General features: G+C 48.9%; 1 non-coding gene across 1 annotated transcript; it reads left to right on the top strand.

Annotated features, from left to right (window-relative positions):
* The first annotated feature begins 431 nt into the window (after window positions 1-431).
* On the top strand, window positions 432-535 carry LOC116276266. Its single transcript, XR_004185689.1, has one exon. It is a non-coding gene; the product is annotated as a small nucleolar RNA U13 (small nucleolar RNA).
* The last annotated feature ends 5,477 nt before the right edge of the window (window positions 536-6,012 follow it).

Raw genomic sequence — 6,012 nt, 5'->3', positions numbered from 1 at the left:
AATGTTGCACAATTCTGTGAATATACTGAAAAAAAAAAACCCACTGAATCATAAGCTTTATATGGGTGAGTTGGATGGTATGCAAATTACATCCCCACAAAGCCATTTTAAAAAGTAAATTGAGGCCAGGCACGGTGGCTCACGCCTGTAATCCCAGCAGTTTGGGAGGCCAAGGTGGGAAGATCACTTTAGCCCAGGAGTTTGAGACCAGCCTGGGCAACATAGTGAGATCCTGTCTCTACAAAAAATAAAAAAAAATTAGCCAGGCATGGTAGCATACTCCTCTAGTCCCAGCTACTCAGGAAACTGAGGCAGGAGGCTCACTTTGAGCCTGGGAGGTCTAGGCTGCAGTGAGCTGTGATTGTACCACTGTACTCCAGCCTGGGTAACAAAGTGAGACTCTGTCTCAAAAAAAAAAAAAGTAAATTGGTATCCTTCTGTAGTTCATAAGCATGACAATTGGCTTTTCACTTTCATCTGTGAGATGTGCCTAACTCAAACCTTGTTATATTGTCAGCACATTACCCATCTGATGTGGGGGAAAAAAAAAAAAGAAAAACATACATTGGAACCAGATATGTGCCTGTCGTCATAGCTACCTGGGAGCCTGAGGCAGGTGGATCTCTTGAAAAGGCTGTAGTGTGCTATGATCACATCTGTGAATACTAGCCATTGCACTCCAGCCTCAGCAACATAGCGAGACCCCATCTTTTATTTATTTACTTATTTTTGAGACGGAGTTTCGCTCTGTCACCAGGCTGGAGTGCAGTGGTGATCTTGGCTCACTGCAACCTCCGCCTCCCAGGTTCAAGCAATTCTCCTGCCTCAGCCTCCTGAGTAGCTGGGATTACAGGCAAGCACCACCATGCCCAGCTAATTTTTGTACTTTTAGTAGAGATAGGGTTTCACCATGTTGGCCAGAATGGTCTCGATCTCTTGACCTTGTGATCCGCCTGCCTCGGCCTCCCAAAGTGCTGGGATTACAGGTGTGAGCCACCAAGCCCGGCCTTTTTTTTTTTTTTTTTTTGAGACAGAGTTTTGCTCTGTCACCCAGGCAGGAGTGCAGTGGCATGATCTTGGCTCATTGCAACCTCTGCCTCCCGGGTTCAAGTGATTCTTGTGCCTCAGCCTCCCAAGTAGCTGGGATTGCAGGCATGCACCACCATCCCCGGCTAATTTTTGTATTTTTGGTAGAGACAGGGTTTCACCATGTTGACCAGGCTGGTCTCAAACTCCTGACCTCAAGTGATCTGCCCACCTCAGCCTCCCAAAGTGCTGGGATGACAGGTATGAGCCACCCGCACCTAGCCCCATCTCTTAAATAAAAGAATACATTGATTAATGTAAAAAAGGGACTAATTTAAATAAAACATTAAGCAAAAAATAGTATAGGTACAGTTGATATTGAAAAAGTTGTGCAGAAGATGCAAGACTACAGTTTGGAGAAACAATGCAATGTGAAGTTGGAAATGTTTCTTAACTCTCTGACCCTGATTCCTGGCCTGCTAAATGAAATGGTGATATTTCCCTGGATTTGTTAAAAGGCAGCCTCAGCCTAAGGTCCTGCACATGGATGGTTTCTGATGAAGGAGGATAGTTGATGAATTGACTGAGCTCCCACCCTGGTGCCAGGCCCTGGGCTTTCAAATGTTAACTCTGCATCCTCACAATAACTCCACTGCAGGAGCTAGTGGTGCTATTCCCATTCAGCAACCCCTGGGGAGTAGTTGTTGTTTATTCTCATTTTACAGATGAATGAGCTATGGCTCAGAGAGGTTAAGTAACTTACCTGAAGTCACAGAGCTAGTGAGTGGCTCAAGGATGAGATTCAACTCAGACTCTGACTTCAAAACTCCTGCTCTTTCCCTTTCACCACATTGCCCCCTCTTCACCCAACCTGATTAAACAATCCACCTGTCCAGCCTGGGCAACATGGCAAAACCCCATCTCTACCAAAAATACAAAAAATAGCCAGGCATGGTGGTGCATCCCTGTGGTCATAGCTTCTCAGGAGGCTGAGGAGGGAGGATCACTTGAGTCTGGGAGGTGGAGGTTGCAGTGAGCTGAGATCGTGCCACTGCACTCCAGCCTGGGTGACAGAGTGAGACCACATCTCAAAAACAAAACAAACCAAACCAAAACAAACAAACAAACAAAAACAGAATCCACCTGCCATGGAAGGGGGTGTTTAGGACCAGGGAGGAGGAGGGACACAGAAGGAACTCCATCCCTTTCTCGAAGCTGAGCATCCTCGGTCTGGCTGCCAGCCTGAGGGACTCGCCTTTCTGGTTCTGGTTTCCCATTGTCTCCCCTGTCCCCAGTTGTTTGATGGAAAATTCTCTTTCTTCATCAGTCCCCCCAGGGCTGGAGTCCTTTCCTGCTGCAGGGTCCACGCCAACTCCTGCTGGGTTTTTCTCCTCCCGTCTCCTCACCTGTTCAGACTTTGGCCAACTGCCTGGCACTGGGCCATTGCTGACCCTTGACCCTCTGAGGCTCGGCTGGTATCTTGGTCCCCACGAATCTTCTGGTTTGATGGTGAGCTCCCCTTCAATGAAATAATCAAACTAGGCTACTTGTCTCTCCTGCCACTGCCAATCACCTCTTTGGGCCACCATCATCTCCGGAGTGGGCACCTAGCATGCCCTCCAGCCTTGCGTGCCTTCATTCCTTTAACTAGTATGGTTCAAAGTGAGTTTACTGAGGTACAACTTGATTAGGAAACTCTCTGCTTATCCTTAAGCATCTCCCCACTGCCCTGTGGATAAAGTCTTGACTCCTTAGCCTGGATTTAAAGACCTTTGTGAACTGGTACTTCCTGTACCTTCCAGCCGCTTCTCTCCCCAGTCTTCTCTTCATCCCAGACAAGCCAGTCATTTGATACTGATTACAGTCCCTGAAGGCTTCTAGATGTCCTTGACACACAGTTGGTACTCACTAAATAGTAATTAACTCACTATGGCCTCTTGCCGCCAGTCTTTGTACGTGCTGTTCCTTCAGTCTGGAATGCCCTTTCCTCCCCTGTTCTCCTAATTCTGCCTGATTGTTTTGGACTCCGCTCACATGTGATCTCCTCAAGGAAGCCTTCCTTGCCCTCCCATGTCAGGTACCTCTCTCTGTGCTACGATAATACCCTGTGCTGTCCTCTGGAAGCACAGGCCCTAGAGTCTAACTTCCTGGATTTACTTACTTATTTGTTTATTTTTGAGACAGGATCTCACTCTGACACCTAGGCGGAAACGCAGTGACATAATCAGGGTGCACTGCCACCTCTGCCTCCTGGGCTCAAGCGATCCCCCCACCTCAGCCTCCCAAGTAGCTGGGACTACAGGTGCGCACCACCGTGCCTAATTTTCTGTTTGTTTTATAGGGACAGGGTCTCGCCATGTTGCCCAGGCTGGTCTTGAACTCCTAGCCTCAAGCAATCTGCCTGCCTTGGCCTCTCAAAGTGATGGGATTACAGGCGTGCGCCACTGCACCCAGCCTGGATTTAAATTCTTGGTATGCTATGTGCCCCAGCTGTGTGACATTGGGCAAGTCACTTAACTTCTCTGTGCCTCTGTTTCCTCATCTGTAAGATGGAATAATAATAATATCTACTAATACAGTTTCTGTAAGGATTATATGAAACAATGCAGCCTCAACGGCTTAGTGCAGAGTCTGGCATATAGTGAACACTCCGTAAATGTTAGCTATTATTATTCTAGCCCACATCATAATCTATGGTAGATACCAATTCCCTGCTTTGTCTCCTTGGGGGCAGGGAGTATATCTCATTTACCATTAAATCTCTGGGTGCCTCTCTCAGAACCTGACACACATGGTGCTCAATACATATTTATTTATTTTATTTATTTATTGAGACAGAGTCTTGCTCTGTCGCCCAGGCTGGAGTGCAGTGGCACAATCTCTGCTCACTGCAAGCTCCGCCTCCTGGGTTCACACCATTCTCCTGCCTCAGCCTCCTGAGTAGCTGGGACTACAGGCACCCGCCACCACGCCTGGCTAATTTTTTTGTAGTTTTAGGAGAGACGGGGTTTCACCATGTTAGCCAGGATGGTCTCGATCTCCTGACCTTGTGATCCGCCCGCCTCGGCCTCCCAAAGTGCTGGGATTACAGGTGTGAGTCACTGCACCTGGCCCTCAATACATATTTATTGAATGGATGAATGAATGAATGTATATCTCACTTCTTGGTTTAGCTCAGCAGGCTTTGCCTAATCCTGAAGTTCTTTCTGGATTCCCAAGACCAGTTTTCCTTGCTCTGGCCTGGGCAGGTCACAGCCCAGATCTTGTTTATGGCATTTGAATTTCAGATCTACATAACTGGTCTCAACATAAGACAGACATCCCCCCAGGTAGCATGTAAGAGAAGTGGCTCATAGTTTGGTAGAAATGCCCTCTCAGCACCTCCACCTTCCTTTGTTCTAATTTGTCATGATGAGGCATGGGCAGCAGTCACACAGAACAGGCCATTCCTCCTCTCAACGAGGGTTTGCAGCGCCAGGCCCTGTTGGGTGCCGAGGATGCCAGGGAAAATAGGGTATGAGCCCTGTTTCCGGAGCTTCCTGAGGAGTGGCTGGCTCCAGATCTGGCTGACCAGGCGAGGAGACAGGCAGTTCCGGTGCTGGGTACACACAGCCCATGTCAGGATGTGACCAAAGCATGGGACTGGGAACCAGGGCAGGAAGGCAGGACCAGGAACTCTGGTTCATAGGATCTGGAGCAAGTCAAAAGTGAGGGAGGGAGGAGGTGAGCAACTCTGAGAAGCGGCTGAGTGGAGCCTGGCAGAGGTCAGAGTCTATTAGGCGAGGTCCTCCCAGGTCTATTACCATCAGGGAGGACAGCACTCCCAGTGCAGGGGTTGTTGTCAGCCTTGCTCTTTTTTTTTTTCCTTCCTGTCTCTGTGGAGGAGCTAGAAGGCAGAGAGAAAGTCACTCAGGACTTCTCATCCCAGAAGTAAAGATGAGGAGCCGGGCGCGGTGGCTCAAGCCTATAATCCCAGCACTTTGGGAGGCCGAGACGGGCGGATCACGAGGTCAGGAGATCGAGACCATCCTGGCTAACACAGTGAAACCCCGTCTCTACCAAAAAAATACAGAAAACTAGCCGGGCGAGGTGGTGGGCGCCTGTAGTCCCAGCTACTTGGGGGGCTGAGGCAGGAGAATGGCGTGAACCCGGGAGGCGGAGCTAGCAGTGAGCTGAGATCCGGCCACTGCACTCCACCCTGGGCGACCGAGCGAGACTTCGTCTCAAAAACAAAACAAAACAAAAAAAAAACAACACAGAAGTAAAGATGAGGAAAGCAGCAGCAGCAGCCACAGGCCACTATTCCAGAGCAGCTTTGGGTTCCTGTCAAGACCTGCTTTGAGAAGGAGGTGGCTGTGGGGCTGGAGGGCCGGGCCTGTTCCTGAGCTGGCTGCTGGCAGCACAGCAATGAGGCAACATTAAGAACTGCGACACGAGACCCAGTCCTGCTACTAAACCAACTGTGTGGACTTGCATAAGTCACTTCACCCCTTGGGCCTCCATTTCTGCACTTTGGAAAGGAGTGTTGGGACGATGTGAAGGGTTTGCAACATTCTAACATGAAGACTTCGTTTTGAAAGCACAACATTTCAAAGAGTCCACATGATAGTAGTGTTCATTTTGGCATCTGTTGATTTAAAAAATACAAAATTAGGCTGGGTGTAGTCGCTCATGCCTGTAATTCCAAAACTTTGGGAGGCCGAGGCAGGAGGATCACCTGAAGTCAGGAGTTCGAGACCAGCCTGGCCAACATGGTGAAGCATCGTCTCTAATAAAAATACAAAAATTAGCTGGGTGTGGTGGCACATGCCTGTAATCCCAGCTACTCGGGAGGCTGAGGCAAGAGAATCATTTGAACCTGGGAGGCAGAGGTTGCAGTGAGCTGAGATTGTACCACTGCACTCCAGCCTGGGCAATAGGACAAGACTCCATTAAAAAAAAAAAATACAAAATTAGGCATGGTGGTGTTTGCCTGTAGTCCCATCT

Source organism: Papio anubis, chromosome 7, assembly GCF_008728515.1.
Source record: "Papio anubis isolate 15944 chromosome 7, Panubis1.0, whole genome shotgun sequence".
Lineage (NCBI taxonomy): Eukaryota > Metazoa > Chordata > Mammalia > Primates > Cercopithecidae > Papio > Papio anubis.
The sequence above is the reverse complement of the archived record's forward strand: the minus strand, read 5'-3'. Positions and strand labels throughout refer to the sequence as shown.